The 18,722-nt window shown below is 32.9% G+C and overlaps 1 pseudogene; it reads right to left on the reverse strand.

The window, feature by feature from the left end:
• Positions 1–1,463: 1,463 nt before the first annotated feature.
• On the reverse strand, positions 1,464–17,831 carry LOC134280552 (multiple epidermal growth factor-like domains protein 11; annotated as a pseudogene).
• Positions 17,832–18,722: the final 891 nt, after the last annotated feature.

Consider the following 18,722-nt stretch of genomic DNA (forward strand, 5'->3'; position numbering starts at 1 on the left):
ATTTCTGAATATTTACATTTCAAATGAAACATTTTTTAAGCAAGGTGTGTTTAATTATGTGTAAAAACATTGTAAAAACCGTTGAGGTTTGAAAATTTTAATCATTTTATGCATATGTGTTTAAAACTTAAGCATGTAAAATACGTTGTAATTAGTCTCACATTAAAATAATAGTAATAAGGTATCACTTTAAAATTTGATAGGGATGCAATTACGGGATGATATGTGATACATTCTACCGGAGAGCCCTTCAGGCTTTTGGCGACATGATCACATTTCTAATCCGTAACTATTTAGATCGCGATAAATGTTTAAAAATGAAACCTTACTTCTTAAGTAAAATGGAACTGATTGTGTTCAAGTGTTTTATTCAACGAAAATTATACACTTAAACTTGAACAACGTTTTTAGAATGATAAGTGAAGTAATCCGTAATGTCCACAAGTCATTTTAGTCAATTTAGGTTATAATTTTGATTTATGCTGTTTATATCTGTCTTAGATCTTTAATGCCATAACCAAATTAAGTAATACAAAAAACTGTTTTTTTTCTCTCTGGGACTAACTTGATTTCCCCGATTCAGTTCCCCGAATTGTCATTTGATATGTCAGCATTTTTAATGATTTCAAATTTAGTTGTGGCGGCGTATATATTATGCAAAGACGTTAGTGGTAATTCAACGACCAAGCTCTATGTTAAACGTGATGGCCTAACTTTTTTATCCTCTACTTCTCTTACCTATGCAGTAATATACCTTCATCACCTGCATACTGTATTCATATACTTCAGTTGATTCGATACGCAAAAGCATGCTCTACAATCTCTCAAGGGAGGTAAATTATTGACAAACAAGTTGATGAAACAAAAATAGCAACACTCTCGATTACAGTAATTATTTTGTAAGTTCTATTGTCAGTTCATTGGCCTTGTTAGCAAATACAATTCATCATTTACTATATAATGCCGAATGACGGTTTTCATACTTACCGGTAACGTAAGTCCACTATTTATGCACTGAATCGACGATGGATTTTTCCGCTATTTCCCGATCATGACAAGGAGAACACAGCTGGTGTAACCTGTCAGCAGGGAATGTTCTCTCCTCCATGGCTGTTTGCTCTGCACTTATTTTGTGGATTTTTGATCTTGAATTCTGTTCGTTATCTGCATATGTTTCATTCAACCGGTTACGGGCTTTTGATTTCAAAATTCAGCGCCATATATATGTCAACACTCAAACGATATTCGGCTAAGAATAAATGTTTTGTACACATTGATTGTGAGCATTTAAACATCTAAAATTTTGGATTTGAAACTCGAAAAGTATGTAAGTGACATCTAAGAGTCAATTTTTTTTTTAGAACAAAACAGCTTGATTTGCATAAGGTGCATGTCGAGAGATACCTAGGATTTATTTAAAGAATCTAAGTCGTAATTTTAAAAAAAAAACACACACACACCAATTGTCATTTACAAACAAGATTGTTTATTTCATGCTGATTTAACATACATAAGATTAGTACAATGTTAGGAAAGGAAAAACAGGCATGACAATATTTTTTATACAAATTAAAGGAAACTGCGATTTTTTATACATTTATTGCTTGATTGTGAGGGAAAATCGTTGTGCAGAATGATTATAATGAGGCATAATAAAAAGAATAATATGCATAATATAAAGAAGAAACAAGAAACACTCTTGGAAAGATATTATAATATCAGTACAATATTGTAATATCTTCAGATTAATTTTTCGATAGGTCAAGTTAGTTGAATAAAAAATCACTAATGGAACATTACATCTTGTCCACAGCTAATGTTTATCTAACAATCATAAGGATAACATTATTTGCCAAATAATACAATATGAACATAGAGTTCTTAGTGTCATTTAAAGAATATTTTTCTTGGCTTATCCGAGATGAGACGGAGTCGTTCCATTCGCAATCAGTCCAATTCTTTGTCGTTTGAAATAGAGAAGATCTCGAACAGAGTTGAGGATTTGCCTTTGTATTGCAAGAAGTTGAGAAAACTCGCTTTCGTCACATTTATCTCCAAAATATCCAGGTTCACAGAACCCTGAACAGGATCCGGTCACGTGATGGCATGGTTTATTACCTCTACAGTAACCACATAGGTCTTGACATTCTTTACCATACCTGCCATCATTGCAAACTGAAAAAAGAAAAAAAAATATCAGAAATTTCTATGCAAAATTGAATATTCAATAATAAAAAAACAATGCATACTAGCATACAATTTCAAATAGCTTTGAAAAAGAGAGGGTTTGAAATAAATAGAAAAAAACAACTTTTGTACATTCTGCAATAAAACTTCGTAATTTCGTAATCTTCATTTATTATATTCAAACTTATCTTCTGTAGTAAGTTAAGTTTCTTATGTAAAGTATTTTTAATGGAATAATTTAAAGTCTTGTCTCTTTTTCAAATTAAATGATTTTTTTTAATGAAAAAGAGAAAAAATCTTATAAAATCAACAAACTTTCGTTGCATCTCTCCCCATGATAACCAGGCTGACATGAGGCAGGACATGTTCCGGTGACATGATGACACGCCATACTTCCAGCACAATAGCTGCATTGCTCCTGACATTCTCTGCCGTACCACCCATGATTACAAGCTTAAAAATTTAGGGTTGAAATACTTTTATTCCCTGATATCTAATGATTGATTAAGCAATAATAGCACTTATTCAAAAGCAGGCGTGTTTTGCAAACTGCTAACATTAGGTAAATAAGAACTTAAGTTATATGAATTAACAGTGTGTTATATTAAAAAATATTTCTACATATATGATTGATTGATTGTATGTTGTTTCAGGTCCCTATCGAAAACTTTTAACCAATATGGAGACGCCACGCCACCACCTGCCGATGGAGAGCTAGAAATTTTGACTTATACTCGGCACTCGGGGCCATCAAACAATGAGGGATCTTTTGTTTTGTGCAAGCACCCACTGCCATAATGAAATATCGGTTTATACGATGTCATCCATCTCAAACTTTGGTCTCTACGTCCCACAGTGGGATTCGAGGCCCCGACCTTTTCTCACGTTGCCACTCTAGAGCAGACGCTCTTACAACTGCTCCACGCGGGCGACTCCTACAAATATGAAATACTGGGTTTTTTTAAGTTTCAAATGTAAAAGGAAATCAAATGAGTCCTTTTTATAGCAATTTTTTTTTCAATTCTACTAACAACAAACAACTTCCATGTTCTTCGATTGTTCTAAAACGTTTTAATGTATAGGATAAGAAATTCATTTTTAATACTTGGTATCGCGATTACTTCACATATTGGAACTCTTTCGCGATTGAGGTAGGAAACGTTTGTTGTATGGGAGCAAATGTGCTATGGAATACAATGCAAGATCGATCATTGTAGAATTTATAAGGACAGGCAAGTAAAGTAAAAAATCTTGGTGGAATACCTTGCTAAACAATCGCTGAACTAGCCTAATCAATCTTTGAGAGAAGCCAATCCTAAAATATTACATACGTTACGATATTTTTAACTTAGCAGACTCTTCTCATGAAATTTTCCTTGAAAATCGTCACATTTTAAAGCTAATAGAATATTCTAAACTTTCCTTATTTGACAATCTACTATTTGGAGTTCAATCCTTGGCAATACATTGTACTTTCTGCATAAAATTGTAAGACTGTTGGTACTGTAAACATTAAGTCCCCCCGAAATCTTGCGAGATTTAGAGTTTTCTGGACTTCCCCGAAAAAGAGTGGTACATGTAGTAAGTTAGATAACTGCGAGGTACTGGCGATGTTACGTATTATTCGATACTGATTATTTTACATTCGTCTATTTCCTTTCATATTGTAAAAAAATTGAAATGCCTTGTACTTATCCTCTAGAGGATAAGTCAGATAAAATGTGAAGTGATAAAATAGATCTTTAGTAAGTTACCTTGGTCGCATCTTTTTTCACTGGTATGTTTCCATCCTGGTTCACAACGACCGGAAGGACAAGATCCTGTCACGTGATCACACGACTCGTTATCAGAACAATGTCCACAGGGACGACTACAGTTCATACCATAGTAGCCTTTCTTGCATTCTACAAAAACATGAAATTGTAGAAGAATTTTAACAAGAGACCAAGGAACCACATCGCTCACCTGAGCAAATGGCAAGGTAAAAGCAAAAATCAGTTCAACCAGGGTTCTCCACAAGGGGTTTTATTTGGTGGCTCGGCATGGTTAAATTTATGTACGCCATGGTTAAACGAGCTGCGCCATGGTTTAAATCGACAGACGCCATGATTAAATTCTTCTGCATTTCAGTCCTGACACCTACTTTTTAATGATTTGGGTAGTTAATTGTGTTTATACTATGCCTGTCATGCACCTCGCCTCTCGAGAGAAAGCCGGGTCGTGCTGAAACAAACACTGTCGTTAATCAGCGACTTTGCTGTGAAGCGTGACAATAAAGAGCCAATCAGTTGATGATCGCCGTCTTAGTTTTATAGTTACTTCCGGTTGTATTGAAAGTAGCGTGTCAGTATTTTTAGCACTGGGGCACGTGGAGAAGTAAACAAAGGAGTAAACTCAGTTAAAAATGCAATACCTAGAAAATTAGAACCTTAAGAAAGAAAGGGGGACACTGGTCAAATTGTTGTTAACTTAAAATGAAATACAACAGATTCGATAAAGTAGTATATTAAAAACTATTTTCTGTAGTAAATTAAGTTACTTATGTATATAGTATCTTTAATGGAATAACTTAAGACTTGTCTCTTTTTCAAATTGAATAATTTTTTAACGAAAAAATGCAATATCCTAATAAAATCAACATACTTTTGTTGCATCTCTCCCCATGATAACCTGGCTGACATAAAGCAGGACATGTTCCAGTGACATGGTGACACGCCACACTACCATCACAATAGCCACATTGCTCCTGACATTCTCTGCCGTACCATCCATGACTACAAGCTTAAAAATTCAGGGTTGAAATACTATATACCTTGATATCCACTGGTTGATTAAGGCAATATTTGCACTTATTCAATAGCAGGCATGTTTTGCAAATTACTAACATTTAGTAAATAAGAATAAAACTTCGTTAAGTTTTTCTAATTAACATTGTTTTATATTAAAATATATTTCTGCATATATGATTGATTGGTTGTATGTTGTTTCAGGTTTCTATCGAAAACTTTTCACCTATATGGAGAAGCCACGCCACCACCTGCCGATAGAGAGCTACAAATTTTTGACTTATACTCATCACTCGGGGCCATCGAACAGTGAGTGATCTTTTATTTTGTGCAAGCACCTACTGCCACAATTGAATATCGATTTATACGATCTCATACATCTAATCCTTTGGTCTTTTCGTCCCAAAGTGGGACTCGAAGCCCCGACCTAATGACATTAGATTATTTCTCACGTTGCGACTCTAGAGCAGACGCTCTAAAAACTGCACCACGCAGGCGACTCCTACAAATATGAAATACTGTTTTTTTTAAGTTTTAAATGTAAAAGGAAATCAAATGTGTCCTTTTTATAGCATTTTTTTAAATGCTACCAAGAAAAATATTAGTTTCCTGCTCTTCAATTGTTATAAAACATTTTAATGTATAGGATAAGAATTTCATGTTTAATACTAGATATCGCGATTACTTCACATACCGGAACTCTTTCGCGATGGAGGTAGGAAACGTCTGTTGCATGGGGGCAAATGTGCTACATGTATTGATAACAATGCAAGATGGATCATTGTATAATTTATAAGGACAGGCAAGTAAAGTAAAAAATCTTGGTGGTATATTCTTCTAAACAATCGCTGAACAAGTCTAATTAATCTTTGAGAGAAGCCAATCCTAAAATATTACATATTTTACGATATTTTTAACTAAGCAGACTCTTCTTATTAAATTTTCCTTGAAATATCTTGAAGGTTCACATTTTAAAGCTGATGAAATATTCTTAACTTTCCTTATTTGACAATCTACTATTTGGAGTTCAATTCTTGGCAATACATCGTACTTTCCGCATAAAATTGTACGAATTCTTCGATTGTCACTACTGTAAACATTGTCATGAAATCATGCGAGAGTTTTCTGGACTCCCACGAAAAAGAGTGGTACATGTAGTAAGTTAGATAACTGCGAGGAACTGGTGATATCACGTATTATTCGATACGATTATTTTACATTCGTCTATCTCCTTTTGTATAGTAAAAAAACTGAAATGCCTTGTACTTATCCTCTAAAAAGGATGAGTCAGATAAAATGTGAAGTGATAAAATAGATCTTTACTAAGTTACCTTGGTCGCATCTTTTTTCACTGGTATGTTTCCATCCTGGTTCACAACGACCGGAAGGACAAGATCCTGTCACGTGATCACAAGTCTCGTTATCAGAACAATGTCCACAGACACGACTACAGTTCATACCATAGTAGCCTTTCTTGCATTCTACAAAAACATGGAATTGTAGAAGAATTTTAACAAGAGACCAAGGAACCACATCGCTCACCTGAGCAAATGGCAAGGTAAAAGCAAAAATCAGTTCAACCAGGGTTCTCCACAAGGGGTTTTACCATGACGGCCCGCCATGGTCAAATTTATGTACGCCATGGTTAAAAGAGCTTCGCATTGGTTAAAATCGGCAGCTGCCATGAATAAATTCTTCTGCATTTCAGTCCTGTCACCTACTTTTAAATGACTTGATTGGTTATTTGTTTTTATATTATGCCTGCCATGCACCTTGCTTTTCGAGAGAAAGCCGGGTCGTGCTGAAACAAACACTGTCGTTAATCAGCGACTTTGCTGTGAAGCGTGACAATAGAGAGTCAGTCAGTTGATGATCGATATTTTGATAGTTAAAATAATTTTCGGTACACCAGTTTGTTCACTACATGATTCGATAACGGGTTTATAAAAGATGACAGTTACGAGTACGAGCATTATAATCGCCATGTGATTCAAGTTTCTGTGCTAGAAAAAAAATTACTCTTTCAAAATTTCATATTCCTCTGTATTTAATCAATTACCCATTCTCTGTGTTAAAGTTTTTACTATTATAATATTATCTTTCTGATAAAATGTTCAAGTGTCAACCACCGTCTCAGTTTTATAGTTACTTCCGGTTTATATAAAAAAATCACGTGTCACTATTTTTAGCACTGGGAGAAGTAAACAAATGAGTAACATCGGTTAAAAATGCAATATCTAGAAAATTAGAACCTTAATAAAAAAGGGGGACACTGATCCAATTGTTCGTTTGTGTATTAACTTAAAATAAAATACAACACAGTCATCAGATTTAGTTTAAACAAAACGTTTCATACAATTGGCTACAACAATTCTTATAATTTTTAATTTCTGAATAATATTGCCATGGTTACTGTATCATTTTTTTTCTTTTAATTCCTTCAAATGATTACTACAGTTTAGGGGCAAATTTTTGTACATTTGTGAAGTAAGATAGTTTTACGTAATTATTTTTAATTTAATTTAGTAATTATTTTTTACCTTTTAAAAGTGTTGGTTATTTCAGCGTTTTGTGTTGCATTGGTAAAGTTTAAAAATTGTAAAATCAATCACTGATTAATAGAGGTTATGAAGTCTAATACGCATTTGTTGTTTCGCCTTCGCGCAGCTTCCACCATTGTTAAATCTTCAAATGTTGAGAACCCTGGTTATATATATAAAAGTAGTAAAAGGGGGTATTTGAAGAAACTTAAATCCGTACTTCTTACAAATATTTTTTTAAATTCATATGATATATATATACTGCCTTTGCTGTTTATAAGATGAAAATTTTGATTGATATAACCTTTACATTCATTTGTATAACAACGACCCACTTTAATGGCTCTTTTATTCTCCTGGTTGGTCATAATTTGATCAAATTTAAATCTACGTTACCTTTTTGATGCTTTTATATCGATGATCAATCATGGCTTTGTTGTTCTTGTAAAGAATTTTAACATTTTTTCCTATGTAAAAACTTGATCATCCATTGTGGCTCCACCTTACCCCTGGGGGTCATGACTTGAATAAACTTTAATTAAGACTAAGAGAGGATACTTCCCCACAAGTTTCATCGTTTAAGGCCCAGTGGGTTTTTTGAAAAGAAGACTTTTAAAGATTTTTCCTATGTATTCCTACGTTAAACTTTGATCTCCCATTGTGGCCCCACCCTACTCCTGGAGATCATGATTTGAAGGAACGTGAATCTATACTTACAGAGGATGCTTCCACGTAAGATCTATCTTTTGCCCAGTGGTTCTTGAGAAGATTTTTTTTTAAATATGCCATTAATTTTTCACTTATTCATAACTATATCCCCTTGGAAGAGGGTTTGGTCCTTCATTTGAACAAACTGGAATCTCCATTATTCAAAGATACTTTGTGGCATGTTAAGTTGAAATTATGTGAGCTAAAAATATCAAATATTGAAAACAATGCACATTATGTTAAAATACCTGTAAAAAAAAGAAGCTTAACGACAATTTAAGAATTTTATACTAGTAAACAGTAAGACTATAACTTTCTAAACTAAATTCTTTGATTTCATTTACTAAAATCTTACGTAATTTAGTAAACTATTTTACTAGGCCTACAGTATTTCGATGAATTAAGCTTAAAGCTGAACACGATCTATAAAAATAATTTGTCCAACATATTTGTTCGAGTGTCATATTGAAATATTCCTACAAGTATGAGATACTTTTTTATAAAGTGTCAACTGCAATGTCTTTCAAAAAAACACAAGTGTTCTTTTAAAGATCAGAGAATGACAATAAAAACTGTTTAAGGTATATTATAAGAAATTTAGGTTTAATTATTCGATACTCGTTAATTTACTTTTGTCTTTCTCCAGTTAAATTGTAATAAACTGAAACGTTTTCTACTTATCATCTAAAAAGAATATGTTATTCAGATTAAACGTGACAGTGAAAAAACACATCCAATAATGAATTGAATATAATATCCAACACTTACTTTCATTGCATAGGTGGTTTATCCATCCATCTGCACATCCTCCAGGACAACTTCCGTCGAGTTTGTTACACGCCATTCCTCGTGCACAGTGTCCATTGCATTGAAAGCCACAGTTCAATCCAAAAGCTCCATCATCACATTCTGAAAATTAAAACAAAATAATAATAAAAGAGGGCTGTTCAATAATGTCGTAGGTGCTCAAAAAGAAACGAAAAAAAACCCCGTTTTTTCAATGATTTAGTTTTAATTATTTCACTTAAATATTCTATTTTTAATTAACACACATGTCCCTTACACTTTTATAAAATTTCTGATTGTTTTAGAACACACTTTAGAGTATGGCCCTTTGTATCTGGAATATCGTAGATGGTATGATTTCCTTGAAGGTGTTTTTTTATCAAGCTTGGAAAATGAAACAAGTCAAGGGGTGAAAGATCTTACGAATATTGTTGGTGTGAGAAAACATAAGTTATCTGTTGATCCCCAAAAATCCTTTACTCTCAATGGCTTGTGGATTTTGATGCTGTCATGAACAGATTTAATGCAGTGGATTCCTGATTCTGATAAAACCTTCTAATAAACCTTTCGATTTTTGCAAAATGTTCTTGTCTAGTCTTCTCCAGAAATTGAACTGCCTTCCCGAATAAGAATTTGAAAAACAAGGCCACTAATATTTAAGAAAATAGCAGAAAAAATTGTTTTATGCTTTGAAAATTCTTTGCTCTTATCAGACCTTGACTGTTTTTGTCAAATGCATGTTATTATAAATTTGTTTTGAGGATTTAAAGCAATGGATTCAGTTTTATTATTTGTTTGAATTTCAGAGAAAGGCTGATTACTCTATTTTTTTTTTAATAATTGTTTAGATATTCTTACGTCAATCAAACATCCTGAGTGATAATTTACTGAATTTTGGCAAACAGTATACTGATTGTTGTAAGTCTTTAAAGGCAGGGACGGTATCTATTTTTAATGCCCATTATATCATTTTGGTTCATTGAAATCCACCTGCTCATGTGGGGCTAAAAAACAGACATTGCTTGTTGTAAATTTTACATATTTCAGTGAATATTTCTTTGAAATTCTTAACGAGTTGAACAGCAGCTTTTGTGAAGTGTTTAATTTCTCTTTTGTTTACTGATTCTTTACCATTTATTTTTAATGCAGTGTCTCGAATAGCCCTTTTTTTCAGCTTCCAACAATGAAACTATGAAAAGTGGTCACATAAACTAAGATCAATTCAATAAAGATTCAATAATGAGAGAAAGCCAAGCTTTATGTCATATGATTTCTATGTTGTATGTTATAGAGCTCAGGAGTTTATTTATTGAACAGCCCTCATACATTTATTTGAGAATAATCGGCAACTTTAGTTGTTAAGTAAGTTACCTTGGTCGCATCTTTTTTCACTGGTATGTTTCCATCCTGGTTCACAATATCCAAGAGGACACGAACCGGTCACGTGATCACAGGTTGTATTTTTAGAACAATGTCCACAGACACGACTACAGTCCCTACCGTAGTAGCCTTGATTGCATTCTACAATTGCATTGTAAATTAATTTGCAAAATAGACCATATTTCTAAATATCAATTATTAAAAACAATGCATTTAATGTTAAATTCCCTTTGGAAAAAAAGAACAATTAGAAGATAATAGACAATATAAAAAGTAATGAACAGTATCCAGAAAATAAGTATATTATGCGCTCCATTAAGCAAAGTAGTATTTAGGGTAACTAGTTGACTCTAGGTGAGAGAGCAGTATAGGTTTGTTCACGGTAAATACATAAAAAACGTTAACGATTTTTCATTTAGGGGGAGAAGGAGAAGATGTTCTGACCAAACAGGAAGACAATGTCCTGATAAGAGAGGTTCATATACGTGTCAATGTTCTGGTAGCGGGCAAAATCAGTGTTTATGTCATCTTAATTTATGTCATATGCTTTATGAATTTCTTATCAAAATTTTTAAAATATTATGAATACATGCAGATCAGGGGCATATATTCATTTCTAATATTATCAGACAATAAGTCTGGAAAAAATATCGTATATATATACGTCCTGCGTTTATTTTTATATTTTTAGTACGCATACACCCTTGCTCTCCCAAACTCTTCCTAAAGGAACTGTGCCCATTTTAACAAAGAAATCCATACAATTTAATTCATAAAAAAAAAAACACGGAATCGATTATTTTATTACCAAAAAAAAGGAATTGAAATTTTGATAAGCACCCTCTGTTTGACTATGATTTAATATTTTCTTTAATTGATTTTATAATTTATTTATTAAAGAAATGGTAGATGAAATATCTATTTATCCACTTGTTGTTTTTATTCTATGCTGAATTCTTTAACCATGAAAACCTCAAGGGTCAAAACTTTCTTTTATTCTTCTCGGATTTAGTAATTGTACTTAAGCTACATGTAACAAAACGAAAAATGATCTCGGAATATCTTGGTTGTGTTTTGGTCAGATCAAAAGCGTGGGTTTCCGAATTTACATGATAAACGCAAAAAAAATACACGATAGAACACAATAAACACAAGTAATAGTAAGATCATGTGAAGAGAATTTTTTGTCATGAAGAATGGGCGCAGCGAAGCGGAGCCCATTCTTCTTGACAAAGATTTCATGTGATCTTACTGACTTAGAACAGAACCTCAGCCAATCAAATAAATGGATTAAAATTACACTCCCACTGCTTTGTCATATATAATGCTCAACTTGACTGCTCGTTGTAGATATCGAGCACGCAATCAATATCGAACACACGCAGTTTCAGAATGGACTCCAACCCATTTAGGTTAGCACGGGAAATAGCTTGATAATTTACTGGGAAATGGTATGGTGAAGATATCAAAGCTACTGAACTAATGAATATCCTTATAACAAGAATCGTAATATCTATATTTTTGAAAAATGATGGTATTAAAATGACAAGGCCCTAGTCAGCAGGAGTGGGTTTCACAGTCTAGGGTTAAATAAAACTTTTATGAAAATTGTGATTTAAATCTGTCTTGAAAGACAAGGTTCGTCTCTTATTTACATGACGATTGTTGTATTTTTTGCATGTACCGAAATATAAAAAAAAATAATATTCAGAAAGGCAACAAAAGATTACAGTGGGAAAAAAGTGTAGCATGGCCTCGAAAGTTTAAATATTGTTGTAAACAGCACGTGGGTTTTGAATAGTTTCTTTTGTGTGCTGAACAAAAACCAATAAAAACACACCCATATAACTGTCAAGTGAACCAATCAGACATTGTGAAATATTTCAGAAATAGAAGAATTCTTCACCATGAAGAATCAATTCTTCGCGAGAAATGGAACCATTTGATTGGCTGAATAAGTAGGTCATGTTCTAAAACGCTATATACAATAGAACTTGATGAACACAAAGACGATAGAAACGCAAAACCTGACAAATGGAAAACACAATACGATATGATACGATAGGATAGATGCACGATGGTACACGATAGAGTTGTAGAGATAACGATATGGGTACTGTAACCTACTACTAAGTTAAGACCAGAACGAATATATTTCAAAACTTTACATCAATGTGATGATTGATAATTTTCTGAGAATTAACCTCACCTCTACAAGAAGGAGGACGAAAATTTCCATGTGCACATCCTTTACCGTCACATTGTCCATTGATATCACAGTCATTCTTACAATAGTCACATGTAGAACAGTTTGCAGCAAATTTTTGACGAGGACAACCTGAAATTGATACTTGACAGATTTTATCTTAATTTTTCGTGTATATGTATGTAATTTTTCCCATGATTTAAAATCTTTAAATAGTCAGTTTAAACATTTAAATTCATTTTAAATTGTTTCCTTGTTTAATCAAATTGCTATTTTTTTAATGAATATTTCCATTGCAAAATAATTGTTTATGTTTTAAATCATACCGTAAATCTCTACTTCGCAGATTTCAAGAACAACATCATTCGCAAAATATGGCTTATCTGTATATATCTTTATGTATCTCGCCGTTCAAAGGCAAGAAATTTCGAATACAGCATCAAGTTCTTTTTCTCCACTGTCTTGGTAACATCTATCATTTTCGTGAAATGTAGAATTATTGGAGGCAAAAATGGAAAATCCTCGAAGCCCGTTTGTTCCCCACAGGCCTAAAAATGTAAGCTTGCGATCAAAGGACATAACTGAAATCACGATTTAAAGTACAAACATAATACCATTTAGAAAGAATATAAATAATATTTCTAAATACATTTTAATGCTTTAAAATTCATTGAAGTATAACAAAATCGTCAGAATATCTTTTTATATATATAAAAATTCAAAGCACAGTTTTTTAGGTCACCTGAGTAACTCAGGTGACCTATTGCTATCCGTTTTCGTCCGTTGTCGTCCGTCGTACGTCATGCGTCGTGTGTCGTGTGTTAACATTTGAACATTTTCAGCTTCTTCTCTGAAACCACTGAACCAATTTCAACCAAATTTTGCATACAGCATCTATGGGTGGGGGGGAACAAAAATTGTGAATTTCATGGTCCCCGCCCCCCTGGGCCCTGAGGGGTGGGGTCAAAACCACTAAAATTAATGAAATCTTTAAAAATCTTCTTCTTTACTCCTGGACATCAAGCAGGCAAACTGTTAGCAGGAATGTAATGAGCATTGAGTCCTCTACTAAAATTGTGAAATTCATGGCCCCAGAGTCAGGGGTTCTAGTGCTAGGGTGGGGCTCTATAGATTATAAAGTGAAAATGCATTATTTCTTTGAAAATCTTCTTCTCTGCTCCTGGGTATTTAATACACTAACTAAGCACAAAGTTATGATGAGCAAGAGTGCCTCTTCCAGATTTGTGAATTTCATGGCCCCAGGGTCAGGGGTTCTGGTGTTAGGGCGGGGCTCTATAGATTATATAGTGAAAATGCATTATTTATTTGAAAATCTTCTTCTCTGCTCCTGGGTATTTAATAAACAAATTAAGCACATAGTTATGATGAGCAAGAGTGCCTCTTCCAGATTTGTGAATTTTATGGCCCCAGGGTCAGGGGTTCTGGTGTTAGGGCGGGGCTCTATAGATTATACAGTGAAAATGCATTATTTCTTTGAAAATCTTCTTCTCTGCTCCTGGGTGTTAAATACACTAACAAAGCACATAGTTATGATGAGCAAGAGTGCCTCTTCCAAAACTCTTAATTTTATGGCCCCAGGGTCAGGGGTTCTCGTGTTAGGGCGGGGCTCTATAGATTATATAGTGAAAATGCATTATTTCTTTGAAAATCTTCTTCTCTGCTCCTGGGTATTAGATAAACTAACTAAGCACATAGTTATGATGAGCAAGAGTGCCTCTTCCAGATTTGTGAATTTTATGGCCCCAGGGTCAGGGGTTCTGGTGTTAGGGCGGGGCTCTATTGATTACATAGTAAAAATACATTTATTCTTTGTAAATATTTTTCTTTGCTTCTGGGTTTTAAGCCAATGATCCAAGTATAAATATATTTATGATGAAGAAAGGTGCATCTAGCAAAGTGGTATTTAATGCCCCCAGGGTGAAAGGGGTGGGGTGTGGTTACATAGCCTGAAAATAAATTAATGCTTTGAAATCTGCTCTTTGGTATTAATCAACCATTTTATGATAAAATTTGCAAAATTTTGAAATATATGGCCCTGGGTCAGTGGTTCCTTTGGGGTGAGGTGCACAACTGGTTATAAAGTGGAAGTGCATTTTCTCTTTGTTACTCTGATCTACCTCTGGGTATCAAGTAAATAGAGTAAGCATGCTAGTTAATAATTATGATAAGCAATGGTGCCTCTATCAAAATTGTAAATTGTGAATTTTATGGCCTCCGGTTTAAACACGAACCAAATTTAATTGTTTGAAAGTCGCTGCACAATACTCAGGTGACCTATAAGGCCCGTGGGCCTCTTGTTTTTAGATACAATATAATAGCAACAGCTTTTCTTGTAATCAGCTTATTTTTTCATTTATACTTTTGCCTTAATCTGCATGTATTCTTACCGTCATTCCGATACCATATTTTAACACTTTTTATGTTGACGATATTTCCAATATCTATCATTAACCAGGCTTCCGATTGCTTTAGTTTTGTGAACATGCATTCTGCCCAGGTCTGGTTATAATTTCCGTCAATTGTTTTGGCTGCATTTCCAGAGAAGGACCCAAAAACATGAGTGGAACTGCTGGTTGCTCTGGCTGAATGATCATGCAATATATTTACTAAAAATCAGACGACAATGTATGTCATTTTAAACTTTATATTTAAATGTTAAAATTGCTAAAATCAAAATAAAAATAAAAAACGAAACAGTGTATTTTTATTTAAGGAATGTTTTTAAGTTTTGTGTGAGTTATTAGTGTGTGAATCACACAGACTTGTCACGTAGGCATATTTCATGAAGTGCGCTAGCGCTTCATGAAAAATATGCCTACGTGCAAGCCTGTGTTATTCACACACCAATAAGTCACACTAATCTTAAAAACATTCCTTATATTTACATTGTACTTGTTTGGAAACACAAAAAATATACTCAGTATTTGAATTTCTCGCTGCTCTATATCGTTGCATTTTTACTAACGTCGTTGCAGCCTCATTGTGACGTCACGTTAACACACGTTTCTTCTTTTATATTTTTACGCGTGAGTATACACGAAAATGGTTTTCAAATCAATTTTACAATAGGCTTACTAGAAAAACACAGCGAATGTAAATATTACATATTTGAATGCAAGAAAGCCATATATCATAATCATGAAATGCTAAAATGTTGTTCATTAATCACAGTGGTTAAAATGCACATAGTGACATTCTCTAACTCGTCAACATGGAAGATCTTTTTTCTCAATGGTACCTGCTTCCGCCTGTTATTTGAAAGAGATGTGTTTAACCTGCTCCTGCTTCGATTTTTTTTTAATTTGAGTTGAATACAGTTTTTTGCAGAAAATCTCGAAAAATAACCAAAAAATCCACTTTATATGTTTCAAATCCTTAAACATTTTTAGAATTGAAACTTTAAGTGAAAAGTCCTCGACGTTATTTTAAATACATGTATTCAACTTTCAAGCTAGTTTATTATTAATATTTTCTGCTCTAAAATAGACAAGAAACAAGACATAGAAAACAACACATGACATGCTGATAGACAAGAATTTAGTCTTCTTTGTATACTAAGAATTATTTAATTGATATGCAAAGTCATGTAAATATCCCACACGCTATTGACCTACAAAACTTTGAATTTGTTGACAGAAATGCATCTAATTGTTCTTATTTTGTTAAAAGAAGTTTCATTTCCCAAATAATTTCAAAAACTTGCAAAACATTTAAGTTCCTTAAATTTCCATGGATGAAACAGTAATTATGCACAAAATTCGATTACAATACAAATTAAGACCTGGAGACCATAAATTGAGAACAGACTTAAGTAAAAAATTTGATTTTGAAAAGCTTGTCATGTTACCAAAAAATTTAAACTGATGGTAAAAATTTTGCTTGTTATCAATTTTTTTTTAAAAAAGTTATATTGATATGAAATTTTGACTTAAGTCTATGCTCAGTTTATGATCTCTAAAACATAGGAGTTGGGATCATGCGCAGTAGAGGAGTAAGCATTCCATGTCCAACAGTCACACCCACGGATTGCTCCTAGTCATGATCTAGAAAACTGTAAAATAATGTTTCAAAGCGACATATTCTTCTTCTTCAACTTGTTTCTTGATAGCTTGACTCGTTCTCCAATTTTTTGAAAGGCAAAGCATGCTCTTATATATATAATACGCCGGCAGACATAAACCCTCAGAACTTTTAATTTTAAATAATCCAAAAGCCTATCGTTTATTTTAAAAACACAATCATGAAGTATCCATATGATGATAATAATTTCTGAGAAACACTTTGCGTTAATTTTTTTCTGTGTAATACGTGCATGATAACCAAATAATTATGAAATTCATGATTCCGTGTTTTTGTTTTTCTTTGTTCGACGAGTGATACATTATTTACAATGTATAAAGATACTAACTGTAAAATTTTCATGTCCGTATAATGAAAATAATCACTACTGATCGCCCTTTTCAAAAACTTAAAGCTTGTGTCTTTTATCATCTTTACCTCAACATTTTTTTTTCCAAAAAGTAGACAAATAAAAATTTTCTGTCTTTGTAATTTAATTACTCTTATCTTAAAATGATGTGGCTATTTATCTAAAGTGGGATTTGTGACCCTCCTGGATAATTATAGGATCAAACTGTTTTCAAGTTGTTTTTGCTTTTTACTCCTCCTTTTCTACAATTGTATGCTTTTTATTTTATTTAATTATGAGAAATTTATTTTTTTACATAACAAAGAAATTCAGCTGAATATCAAATTTATAAGAGAATTATAAGAATCTATAAGAGCAATTCACTTACCATAAGAATTCACCATTGAGAGAATCATTATCCATATACTCAACAGCATTTGAAAATAGTAATAAGAGTCCATCTTGTTTAACATCATAACCAAATATAACAATGAAAAGTAATTTCAGCATATTTATTTGTGAGCAGATAGAACCAAACATTTTAGATTTCAAAACAAAAAAAATATTATGGAGTGACGTTTAATTGTCAATTTCCTTTTGCAAACAAAGGAGCCTGCAAAAAGTAAATTGCTGTTAAAAGATACATGTTAAACTAATCTGAACAACGCTGATAAGATACATATTTCCTGTGTGAGATGCTCTAGAAAAAAGATAAAATCAGTTTTGTCTGATCCAATTTGTTTTTACAAATCCAATTTCAATGACTTTATTTATTATTTCCTGGTTTCTAGTTAGCAACGATGGCAAAAAACTTCACTTTACAAGATATAAGTTAAATATTTATCAAAAAGGAAAAGTTTAAAAGAATAAATTGGAAACTAGAAACGAAACTCGTTGCGAGCAACGAGAGGTCTTCCGTTCGATTCTGAAAAAAAAAACACCACAAAATCGAGCTGAAAAAATTGATAAAACTTTTAATGAAAACAAAGGGGATTGAACCCGAGTCGCTAGCGTGAAAATTCAAATAGCTTACTATTACGCTATTGGGACCACAGGTCTAAATGTACTTGTATATACTTCTGCAACAGTACATCTGTTCTACAATAATGAAAGATGGGACACTATTCATAATTTTGCATCAAACGCCACGAGTAAATCTTAGAGCCTTATCCTTGGAATGTTCCATAAAATAGGTGTGATAGCTTCAATGGAAATTAAAAAAAGAACGTTCTTATAGCTACAATTTCAAGGTCAAGAGAGAATATTTAACACATTCCACGTAGATACATGTAAGTAACACTAGATCAGCAAAAATGCTATAATTTTTAACTTTTTCAAAATTTCCTGTTTATTCCCATAGTGAACGATCCCGATTACTTAAACTTTCATTAAAAGGTTGAAATGTTTCGCCGAAAAACATGTGTCGCCCTACGCAAGTCAAGGAATTAGATTACATTTATGTTCAATAGCTTGATCAGATCTTTGAGACAAGAATATTAAAAAAAAAAGTTTTCTTACATTTGTCTTTTTTATCTGTTTAATATGACACAAGTGTGCATGGGAAAACAGTGGTTTTGCGTTTAATACTTACTATATACATCAATATTGTTTCTTAAAAACTATTACTTATAACTATGATTTAAAATATGATTATCCGCAAAAAGCAAAATATATTAAGTATCGTATTTCATTATCACATT

This window comes from Saccostrea cucullata, unplaced genomic scaffold, assembly GCF_032062105.1.
Source record: "Saccostrea cucullata isolate Sc308-1 unplaced genomic scaffold, CSIRO_AGI_Scuc_v1 ctg1530, whole genome shotgun sequence".
NCBI lineage: Eukaryota > Metazoa > Mollusca > Bivalvia > Ostreida > Ostreidae > Saccostrea > Saccostrea cuccullata.